Raw genomic sequence first — 13,215 nt, 5'->3', positions numbered from 1 at the left:
TAAAATGATAATGAAGATAATGATAATGATAGTAACAACAAAAGACAACAGTAATAATATACAATACAATAATAACAAATTCAGTGTTTTACTGAGATACATGTACATTTCTAGACAAAAGCATCATACTAATTGTTTGCAGCTTCCATAGCTTTCATTCCCACACAATCTTCTCTACCAACCAGGGGGACATCATGAGAGCTGTGTCTGAAATACTCTCTCAAAACTACTGTTAGAGGTTCTAATTGGAAAGGGTTTATTTTGTCCTTTAAGAGGGAATAAAAAAAATGAAATATAATGCCTTTTCCCAGGATTAAAGTGACTGACACACAGTCCAAAGACCATTTCACAACCACTGTGAGCCTTTTACTCCTGACGAATAAGACAAACTAAAGCTATTTGACAGGTGAGAAAATATTAAGAGTTAAGTAGAAAGTGAGAAACAACAAATGCTTGTTGACTCTTGACCCTTCAAGATTCTTACAATTTCCCGATACTGTTTCGGTAGCTTTGCTGTGGGAACCCAGAGGAAGCATGAGTCAAGTCTTACTGTGTCATCATCCACAGAAGAGAGCAAAGCCTCCATTTCTAAGGTCCATCCTTACAAGACAGATAAAACCATACTGATGTTTTGCCTCCATCACTGTCAGAGGCAAAAACAGGTGAGTATGATGTAGGTCCTGAGGGGGAATAAACAATAAGAGCAACCTGTAGATTAATGCAATTTCTTGGAATTTAGAGCATAGGATATTCTTGGCCTCTCAGCAATTTTTTCAGTTAAGTCATTACCATGTTTAAAGGAGATGTGGCTGACACTGCTGCTTGCTACACACTGTCACATTCTCTACTTTCTTATTTAGTGGCAATGTCCTCAGTTAAAAATGCTCACTTCCTTTATATTATATAATTTTTATATTTTATAAAGGGCTATTAAAATTATCTATTTCACATTAGGTGAGCTGCGATAGGTTGTACTTTATGAAAAACTGGCCCATTTCATCTAGGTGTCAAATTCATGTGTATACAGATGTTTTTATGATATTCTCCTTATCATTTTGATGTCTGCAGAATCTGTAGTGATATTCCCTGTTTCTTTCCTGTTATTAGTAATTTGTGTCTTCTCTCTTTTGTTTATCTTTGTCATTCTTGCTAGAGGCTTGTCAACTTTAATAATCTTTTTAAAGAAATTTAGTTTTGTTGCATTGATTCTTTATATATATATATATATATGGGTGTTCAATTACGTTGAGTCCTGCTCTTGTTTTATTTGCTCCTTCTTCCTTCTTGCTTTGGGTTTATTTTGATTTTATTTTTTGAGCTTCTTTCTCTTGAAACTTCCTCTTTGACCCAAAGTTTACTTAGAAATGTGTCATTTCATTTCTAAGTATTTGGAGATTATCTTTTTGGAATTGATTTCTAATTTGATTCCATTGTGGTCAGAGAATGTAGTCTGCATGATTTCAATTCTTTTAAATTTGTTGAAGGTTGTTTTATGGCCCAGGATATGTTCTATCTTGGTACGTGTTCCACTGGTGCTTGAAAAGAATGTGTAGCCCACTGTGGTTGAGTGGAACATTTGAGTTGAACATTTGAAAAATATTGTTTAAATCTTATTGGTTGATGGTAGGGTTTGAATTCTTCTATATCCTAGATTTTCTGTCTGGTTGTTCTATCAATTATTGAAAGCTGGGTGTTGAAGTCCCTAGCCATAATTGTGAATTTGTCTATCTCTTTTCTCCCTTCAATCAGTTTTGCTTCACGTACTTTGTTATCTAATACATGGGACAAGTTGGATGAACCTTAAGGACATTACACTCAGTGAAGAAAGCCAATCTCAAAAAGTCATATATTATATGATTCCATTTATATAACATCCTCAAATGACAAAGTTAGAGAGAAGGGAAATAGATTAGTGATTACCAGGAGTTCGATATTTTGAGGTGGGCAAAGAGAGGAGAGTACAATGATAAAGGGATAGCATGAGGAAGATCTTTGTAGTGGTTACATAAATTTACACATTATAAAATGACATGGAATCACACACAAAATGTACCAATATAAAATTCCTGGTTTTGATATTGTACTATAACAGTATAAGAGCAATCATTGGGGGAAACTGGGTGAAGTGTACATGGGACCTCTATATACTATCTTTACAACTTTCTGAGCAGATATAATTTCAAAGTAAAATGTTAAAAAAAATAACGGGATGCCAGTTAAATTTGAATTTCAGATAAAAAATGAATAATTCTTTAAAATACTTAGGAATAAACCTACCTAAGGAGACAAAAGACCTGTATGCAGAAAACTATAAGACACTGATGAAAGAAATTAAAGATGTCATAAACAGATGGAGAGATATACCATATTCTTGGATTGGAAGAATCAATACTGTGAAAATGACCCATACTACCCAAAGCAATCTACAGATTCAAAGCAAACCCTTTCAAAATATCAATGGCATTTTTCACAAATTTTCACAATTTGAACAAAACTTTCACAATTTGTATGGAAACACAAAAGACCCCGAATAGCCAAAGCAATCTTGAGAAAGAAAAATGGAGCTGGAGGAATCAGGTTCCCTGATTTCAGACTTTACTACAAAGCTACAGTCATCAAGGCAATATTGTACTGGCACAAAAATAGAAATATAGATCAATGGAACAGGATAGAAAGCCCAGAGATAAACCCATGCACATATGGTCACCTTATCTTTGATAAAGGAGGCAGAATATACAATGGAGAAAAGACAGCCTCTTCAATAAGTGATGCTGGGAAAACTGGACAGCTACATGTAAAAGAATGAAATTAGAACACTCCCTAACACCATACACAAAAATAAACTCAAAATGAATTAAAGACCTAAATGTAAAGCCAGACACTATAAAACTCTTCAAGGAAAACATAGGCAGAACACTCTATGACATAAATCACAGCAAGATCCTTTTTGACCCACCTCCTAGAGAAATAGAAATAAAAACAAAAAGAAACAAATAGGACCTAATGAAACTTTAAAGTTTGCACAGCAAAGGAAACCATAAACAAGATAAAAAGACAACCCTCAGAATGGGAGAAAATATTTGCAAATGAAGCAACTGGCAAAGGATTAATCTCCAAGATTTACAAGCAGCTCATGCAGCTCAATATCAAAAAAAAAAAAAAAACAACAACCCAATCCAAAAATGGGCAGAAGACCTAAATAGACATTTCTCCAAGGAAGATATACAGATTGCCAACAAACAGATGAAAGGATGCTCAACATCACTAATCATTAGAGAAATGCAAATCAAAACTACAATGAGGTATCACCTCACACTGGTCAGAATGGGCATCATCAAAAACCTACAAACAATAAATTCTGGAGAGGGTGTGGAGAAAAGGGAACCCTCTTGCACTGTTGGTGGGAATGTAAATTGATACAATCACTATGGAGAACAGCATGGTGGTTCCTTAAGAAACTAAAAATAGAGCTACCATATGACCCAACAATTCCACTACTGGGCATATACCCAGAGAAAACCATAATTCAAAAACAGACATGAACCACAATGTTCATTGCAGCACTATTTACAATAGCCAGGATATGGAAGCAACCTAAGTGTCCATCGACAGATGAATGGATAAAGAATATGTGGCACATATACACAATGGAATATTACTCGGCCATAAAAAGAAATGAAATTGAGTTATTTGTAGTGAGGTGGATGGACCTAGAGTCTGTCATACAGAGTGAAGTAAGTCAGAAAGAGAAAAACAAATACTGGATGCTAACACATATATACGGAATCTAAAAAAAAAAAAAAAAAAATGGTTTTGAAGAACCTAGGGGCAGCACAGGAATAAAGAGGCAGGCTTAGAGAATGTACTTGAGAACATGGGGAGGGGGAAGGGTAAGCTGGGACGAAGTGAGAAAATAGCATTGACATATATACACTACCAAATGTAAAATAAATAGCTAGTGGGAAGCAGCTGCATCACACAGGGAGATCAGCTCAGTGCTGTGTGACCACCTAGAGGGGTGGGATAGGGAGGGTGGGAGGGAGATGCAAAAGGGAGGGGATATGGGGATATATGTTTACATATAGCTAATCCACTTTGTTATACAGCAGAAACTAACACAAAATTGTAAAGCAATTACACTCCAATAAAGATGTTAAAAAAAATGAATAATTCTTTAGTATAAGTATACCCCATGTAATATTTGGGATAAACATGTACTGTTTACTGATTGTTTATCTGACATTCAATTTAAATGCACATCCTGTATTTTATCTGGCAATCCTACCTGGGATACCATATCTAATTTCTTTGGATAGAGGTAGAGAACCAAAAGATAACATTTCAAAGTACTTGAGACTGGTAAGCTAAGGGAAAAGAACAGATGAATGGTCAACAAAACCTACCCATTTGACATATAATCATAATCTTTTCTCCCAGCCTTCAACCTAGGTTGGTCCAAGATTGAATTTAGCAGCTGGTCTTCAGTTATCAAAATGTCAGCTTTTACTCTTGAAAGTTAAGGCTCCAGACTGAAAAAAAAAAATGCTGGAATGAGTTTCCTGTCAACCCTGCTGCTTTCCAGGGATCCAAAAATACAGGAATGGACTTATCCCCTTCTATAAGCTTTACTTTGGGCGTGGAGTTCATTCGGGCTCCAAACACGGTTCTCACCTAGAGCCCAGCAATGCTCTTGTATGGGAGAACCTGGACACCACCCTCAGAATCCCATGGCTCCTCTCCAGAAGCCAGGCTGGAGCTGCAGGGGCAGCTACCATCCTCACAGCATATGCTATTAACATTGGAGAAGCTAAGCCCAAAAGCAATGCAACTGACCCAGAAAGACCTACATCATGAGGAAAGAGAGGGCAATAATAGACATTGTCCATAGGTCTAACACAGGAAGAGCTTATGTCCTTTGTAACAAACAAAAAGTAGAGCCCTTGCCAGGTCTTCCCTGGCAAGAGGACAATGGGGATGACATGAAAAGACACACTTCTCCAGTCCAGTTTCTGTGAACCAGACCTCTGGGTACCTGCCTGTGTGGCTGACCTCTCAATAGTCACATATGCCTCACAACCGGGGATCACAATGTAATGTCAGAAAAGGCCCATGTCCATGGTCAGCCAAGCAGCTGGTCCATGCATATTTAGAGACTGGCTGCCCATCCAGAAACATTCTCAGAGATACACCCAAAATAATGTTAGATCAGATATCTAGGGACCCATGGCCCTGTCAAGTTGACACATAAAATTAATTCATCATCACAGCTAAATTACTAGAACAATTTAGGAAGGATAGACAGGAAGGAAAAATGGGCTTGGATCCTTGATAGCAATAGGGAATGAGCATTAAAGAAAAAAATTTAAGCTCTCTAGCTCCAGTCTTTTCTCTGTGTGAGAAAAATAAACCCATTTTTGGTCACTGGTATTGGATCTCTGCCACGTGCAGCTGAACACATTCCTAAAAAATGCACTGTCTTCACAAACATAATGCCTACACCCTATATCCCGTGCCCATGACAGACATCAGCAATGGATCCCAGATCTCCTTCCAGCTGATTTTAAGCGAGCCCTCTGAATCTTTATAACATAGTAGTCTAGAGACAGGCAACAAACTGATAAGAGCTGTTATGCAAAAGGAAATCTATTTACTACCTTGTCTGGTAGTACCTACCAAACTGGGCTTACTAAACTTGTCAAGAAACTAAATTGTGAAATCTCAGATGTTCTCTTCTATTGTTTCCTATGACCTGGGAAGCCCTGCGAACAGTTTTCTTTTTCTCTAAAATTTTGCCAGCACTAATGCCATTCAATTTTTCTTTCTCCAATAATATTTGTGGGGTGGCATCTGATATTTCCTGACTCTCTTCTGCCTTGCTACTTAGCTGTCTCCAAACACCTTCACGTTTTAATGCTAATCCTGACACTGAAACAGAGGGGGCCTCTCCTGGGACAGCAGGAGGAGGTGAGCAAGCCATGTATCAATATTTGCTAATTCATTAGTGAAGTTTGCATTCAGCTGCCTGTAACTCTGTCAGGAATGCCACATCTATTTCTTTGACAGAACGTTTGTTCATGACATTCCCTTTCTGGAAACATGCTTTGCATTTCTTATCCCTCAAAGCCCAGATAAAGGACCATTTGACTCTCAAAATCCTTCCCAGCCTTCTCATCTCCTGATGACAATTCACTCCTCCCTGCATGGCTCCCACTTTGCCAGTGTGAACCACCTTGTTTTGTTATTTACCTGTGCAGATTTCCTTTGGTAAGCTTTTAGTTTCTTGTATCTCTTGTATAGCAACTGTATTTCCAATCTGTAGCTCAAACATTGTTGAATAATAATGGTTGTTCCAATAGTACCTTCTCTGATTCCAAATGTTAACTGCCCTCCCTTCTGTTCCCCTGAGGCTCTATATTTTTGCCTTCTAAAGGACAGCCTTATTGTTGTTCCAAGAAGATAGCAAGCTTTGTCTTAACCCAAAGTCTTTGCCACTCGTTCCATGAGTCTCTTTCAACCCTTGTGGCAGTTGCTGTTGGTGACTTAACCATGTTTCTCTGGATATTTTTTTTCCAACGATTTGTTTATATTTACATGATACATTTTAAAGCAATGGCTACATTTGTAATACATATTAGAGAACATAAAAAAAGTTAAGAACTAAAATGTATGTTATACATTTGTATATTTAAAAAATTTTTTTTAACTTTTTATTTTATATTGGTGTACAATTGATTAACAATGTTGTGTTAGTTTCAGGTGTACGACAAAGTGATTCAGTTATACATATTTACAGAGGCAAATCATTTGTGCACAAATGATTGCCAACTGCCAGCCTGTGCATCTCCACACGAAGACTTTCTTCAAAACCAGGAAATTCTACTCTGCCTCTCAGATCTGGAGAGTTAACAATCCAGACACAGTCCCCAACCAATAACCGATGGGAGTTGGTTATAAACACCTCAACTCTCTCACTCCCTGGTAGCGTAATCCTGAGGCTCATGTTCTACTCTATTTCCAGATTTCTCCCATAGGACTGGGCCCCAGTTGCCCACAGATAGTTACTTGATTCCACACTCTGTATTGGCTGTCTTTCCTCCCCATCCTATTCCTCACTCTTCTCTTGGTATTTTGTGGCATCACCTGACTCCCCAAAAAACCTGCTAGCACTTGAATCCTTTTCTTAGGGTAAACTTTGGGGGAAACCCAAATTTAGATACCCTTTACTGCTTTTGTAACAGATACTTATCCTTCACTTCTTATCTTAGAGATCATTCCTTCATTGAGGACATCTCTAAACATCCATGCTGGTTAGGACTCCATGGTATAAATTTTCATAAGATCATTTACTTTTTCTTCTATAACACTGATAACAAGGCATTAATATAATTCTTTGTGTAATTATTTGTTTAGTATCTGTAACATCCATTGTCATTTCTTAACACAAGGCATAGCACAAGGCATATGCTACTTTGGCATTTAATTAGCATATATAAATTGAATGGATAAATAAATGAATAAACCTGGGACTGCAACTCCTGTCAGTTCTACCTCTGAAGTTTATGTCCTTCCACTATCTCCATTTCCATCTCCAGCATGTTTCAAAACACTATTTCTGAAAATATTGTAGTACTCCTCAGAGTAATCTGCCTGCTTCAGTCCTGTCCTCAACCACCCCAGATGTCACCTACAGTGGCCTCCCATTGCACTTAAATTCATGCTTTTTATTCTGACCTACCCGTCTGTATGATTTTGTACCTGATTGTTCCTTCAAGCACATGTCCTGTCACTTCCCCTTTTGCTCCCACTGCTCAAACACACTGGTTTATACTTCCTTCTGGAATGTGCCAAGCCCTTTCAACCCTCAACACCTTTGTCCTTGATCTTTTTGTCTGGAATCCTCTTGTGCACCCCCTCCTCCTTGTATTAGAAGAGTCCTTAGTGAAAGGAATATCAATTAGGATGTGGATAATAATCAGTCAATAAATGAGAGGATATGCAAACACCCAAGGAACTGTCACTTGCAAGAGACAAGGGGAGGAATTGATGATACTGGAGCCACAGAAATTTGAAGCTATAGTCATAGAGGGACATATTACTACCAGAACCTCTGAACCTGTTTCCTAAGGTCCATGGGAAGAAAAAAACTCAACTTCCTTCTTCACCTATTCTTTTATGTCCTAGTAGAATCTCATTGGTTGAACCAATGGGAAGCCAGAAAGGAAGAAAACCCAAGTGATTCTCATCACAAGAAAAAAATAAATAAATTGTACCCATGTATGGTGATGAATGTTAACTAAACTTATTGTGGTGATCAGTTTGCAGTATATACAAATGTTAAATCATTGCATTGTGTGCCTGAAATTACTATCATTGTTATATGTCAATGATACCTCAATTTAAATAAATGTGAAAAGAAAAGAAAACCCAAGTGATGAAGACTGTAAGAGTCAATTCCACATGGTACAAGGCAGGAAAAAGTAGTGTGGGAAAGATATGTAGGATGGCAAATTAACAATGAAAGACAGTTAGAAATCACTCAACTCTTGCACTCAGGAACCTGTCTTACTCTGCAGGTGTGGAGTTCAGCAATCCTCACTGATAGGGCAAAATTCTTCTGCATAATTTTCCTAAATTGTTTACATTTTAATTTTAACCTAGAGCAGGCATTTAAGTGGGACACCAAAGCCACTCTGTTCAATCTCAGAAAATTAAACCCTTTACAAAAGGCCTTGAAATCAAAACATTAAAAATTGATTTACTTCATATAGAAGTAGCATCATCATCCATTGCTACTCTCAAGATCAAGGATTTGGTGTCAAGTTTGTAACAGAACTAGTAGCAAATGTAATTTACTGTATGGTTTAATCAAATGTGGTATACCAACACGTTACAGCTTTCTAAAATATCCGCAAATCAAATGCTTTCTGGTGAAAGTGTACTTTATTGAGATAGGTAGTAGGAGATGGTGAAGGTTCTATTTGCCTTTTATGAAAAATTCTAAATTCAATGAAGAGATGTCCCAGAGGATGAATGGATGAGGGATCAAGGGCCATAAATGATAAATACAGGAGAGAGACGTTTTCCTGAGATTAGAAGGAGACTATGTCACCTGGTCTTCATGATTACATTGTTATCTAGGACCTAATCTCTAATCTGAAGGCTAAAAAATCCAAGCATGGTTTGAAGCCAGGGGACAGAGAACCAAAAGTAAATGGTGGGAAAGTGACTGAGAATCCATTCAATGTTGTAAGTAGTCTCCCAGGGTTGGGTAGAAGAATTAAGAAATCAAGGCCTGCCAAGGAAGATGAGACCTGATATAACCACATGCTTCCAGGTGAGGTCCAGAAGGGTTAAAACCTAGTAGTTAATTCTGATTATAAATAAACAAACAATTACAAAGACTAAGCCCAGGCCAACTCCACCCATTCTCAGCCTGGATTAAGTTTAACCACATCTATCCAAACTACTTGCCAGAGGCAAACATAAATCCTTTCTAGAGGAAACAACATCACCTCAACTTATTTCTATACTTTTTCATATATTCCTGAATTATTTTGTACACCATGAAGCAAGAATTCTTTTGCACACCATGAGAAAAAATCAAATGATCAATAACAAAGAAAAAAGATAGATATTAGGAAAAATCTACAAGAGTTCTAGGTATTGGAGTTAATATTTTCAAGAAAATAGATTATAAAATGAAGCATTCATATGTATATTTAGGATATTTCAAAAATTAAATGGAAATTCTAGAACTGAAGAACACATTAATTGAAGGAGAGAATTCAATTCCATAGATGCAATTAACAGATAAATGTAAAGATAAACATAGACAATTATGAAAGAAAAGATAGGCAGTTAAAACTACCCAGACTTAAGCACAGAGAAAAAAGAAAATAAAAATACATAAAAGAGCATAATAGCCATTTGGATTTAGTAAAAAATCATGTAATTGAAGTCCCAGGAAAAGACCAGAGAAAAATAGTGAAGAAGCATCCTATGAACATATAGTGACTAAGACTTTTCCAAAGTAGTGGAAGATATCAAGCCAAAGCTTTGAGAAGAGTAATGGATTCCAGGTAGGATAAATACACAAAGAAAAACGTTCCTAGGTATTCTATGGTGAAATTGGTGTAAAACCAAGAACAAAGGTGAAACTAAGATGAATCAGATACAATAATAAAGTAAATGTAATAGAATTACATCTACAGAGTGACAAAAGAAAAAATTGCTAAGTGAGAATTTTGTCCTATGGGTAAGTAGTCTTTTAAAAAACATCAAAATAAAAGTATTTCGGACAAAGCCAGAGATGTGTTCTCATCAGCATATCTGCACTAAGTATTAAGTACTACTGTTAATGGAAGTTCTTTAGGAAAAAGGAAAATAATCTTAGATGGAAACATGGAGGTCAATGAAGGATTGAAAAGTAATGGAAATGGTGAATACGTAGCAAGCATAAATGCATATAAAAATAAATATTGATTATAGAAATAAAAATAACAATACATTTGGGGATTTGAAACATATATATAGAATTAAGATATTTGAAAAAAATAGCAAAAACATTTTGCTGGAACTGGAATTCAAGAGTTCTAAGGTCCTTGAATACTTGGTAAGTGGTAAAGGAATAAATTCTAATAGACTCTAATAAATTAAAACTACATATTGTTGAGACTTCCCTGAGTGGTGCAGTTGTTAAGAATCCACCTGCCAATGCTGGGGACACAGGTTTGATCCCTGGTCCGGGAAGATCCCACATGCCGCAGAGCAACTAAACCCATGCACCACAACTACTGAGCTCTAGAGCCCGCGAGCCACAACTACTGAGCCCACATGCCACAACTACTGGAGCCCGTGCACCTAGAACCCATGCTCTGCAACAAGAGAAGCCACCAACATGAGAAGCTGGCACACCACAAGGAAGAGTAGCCCCTGTTCACTGCAACTAGAGAAAGCCCATGCGCAGCAATGAAGACCCCATGCAGCCAAAAATAAATAAATAAAACTGCATGTTGTTATATCAACAAAATATACCTAACATGGTGAAAAAGTGAAATAATTAATAAAAATTTAATAAAAAAATACAAATAACTTGATTTATCTTAAGAGAAAAAGATTATAGACTATAAAATAGATGAGATAAATACATGATAAATAATAAAATGGTAGATATAACCAAATATATCAATAATTTCATTCAATATAATTGGATTAAATAATACAAACAAAATGATCAGAATGATTAAAAAACAACAACAACAAAACCATGTTATATGTTGCTCACAAGAAAGCACACTTTAAATTGAAGAAATAGAGAAGGCTTATGAGAATGTGTAAGGAAAAATGTATATCCTGAAAAACATAATTAAAAGAAAAGTGACACAATTATACTAATAGACAATTTAGACTTTAAGGAAAAAGGGGTCTGGAGATGAAGAGGGATGTTTCATATGTTAAAAAAGTTTGATCCTTCAGGAAAGTAAAACAATTCTTAAGGTGCTTGGATCAAATTACATAACCTGAAAATATATACAGTGAAAAATGATAGAACTAAAATGAGAAACAAAGCCAAACATATTGTGAGAAATTTTAACACACTTCTCTTAGTAACTGATAGAAAAAGCAGACAAAAATTACCAAGAATATAGAATAAGCAACATGAGTAACAAGTTTAACCCAACTGGCATATAGAGAACATTGCACTCAAAGTTTGCAAAACATAATTTTTTCCTTTCTTATTTAAAAAAAAAAAAAATGCACACAATAGTCTAGGCCTGTATGTGAATTCTCAACAAATTTCTTGGGTAAAAAAAAGAGAAAAACTCCAAATATTGGGAAATCAATTAATAAATTTATAAATAACTCTATGGGTCACAGACAAACTCAAAAAAGAAATTTTAAAATAGTTTTAAATGAAAACTATATTGAAAATAGGACATAAAAATGCTATAGGTAATGTCCTTTTCAGAGGTAAATTTATAAACTTTTGCATATAATATTTTTAAAAAGAAAATGGTTGAGAATCAATGATCTCAGTTTACATCTCAAGAAGTTAAACATAATAACAAATTAAACAAAAAATAAAATGTAATAAATAATACAGATACAATTTGAAATTGATGAAATAGAAAACAATTGTATAATAGAAAAAAAAATCAAAGAAGAAAAAAATGTTTCTTTGAAAAGGCTAATAAACTCCTGACAAGAATTATGAGAAAAAGCACAAACTACTAACATCAGAAACAAAAAGGAGATATTTCTACAGATTCTATATTATTAAAAGTATTATTATAATACATTTGAAAAATTACATGAAATATAATAATCCCTAGAAAAATACAATATATGAAAGTACCTAAAAAGAAATAAAAAATGTAAATAATCCTGTGTCTGTTAAATAAATTACATCTGTATTTTAAAACCCTCCCACAAAGAAACTCCAGTGTCCGATACTTTTACTGGGAAATGTTATAAATATATAAGGAAGAAATAAGTCCAATTCTAGACAAACTCATTAAAAGAATAAACAAAACGATATTTCCTAAGCAGTTTTAAGAGGCCAGCATAACTTTAATAACAAAACCTGCTAAGAACAATTATAAGAAAGGAAAATTACAAGACAATCTCTCTCATAAGCATACTTCAAAAATCTAAACAAAACATTAAAAATTCATATTCAGTGAGATCCAAATTCAGAAAATAGTTTATGATCAAGCTGGCTTTATTCTAGGAATATGCGGTTTACGAGTAGAAATCAACCAATGAAACATATCATATTAACAAGGTAAGAAAGAAATGTGATCATTTCAAAAGATGATACCAAATCTTACAGCAAGTATATGCTTATATATATATGTCATAATTAAATACTGAAAGATGTTCATTGAGACCAGTAACAAAAAAGAAATTACTATGCCCATTTCTATTGAACATTGTGCTAAAGACCCTACAGTGAAGTAAACCAAACAAGAAAATAAGTAAAAGGCATGAGGATTGGGAAAGTAATAATATTGTCTTTATTTAGAAACTACATAATAATTTTTTTTTAAATTAATTAATTTATTTATTTTTGGCTGCATTGGGTCCTCGCTGCTGCGCACGGGCCCTCCCCAGTTGCAGCAAGCGGGGGCCGCTCCTCGCCATGGTGCATGGGCCCCTCACTGCAGCAGCTCCTCCCGTTGCGGAGCACGGGCTCCAGGCGTGTGGGCCCCAGGA

The sequence above is a fragment of the Balaenoptera physalus genome, assembly GCF_965194825.1.
Source record: "Balaenoptera physalus genome assembly, chromosome: 16".
NCBI classification, from domain to species: Eukaryota; Metazoa; Chordata; class Mammalia; order Artiodactyla; family Balaenopteridae; genus Balaenoptera; species Balaenoptera physalus.
Note: the sequence above shows the minus strand (reverse complement) of the source record.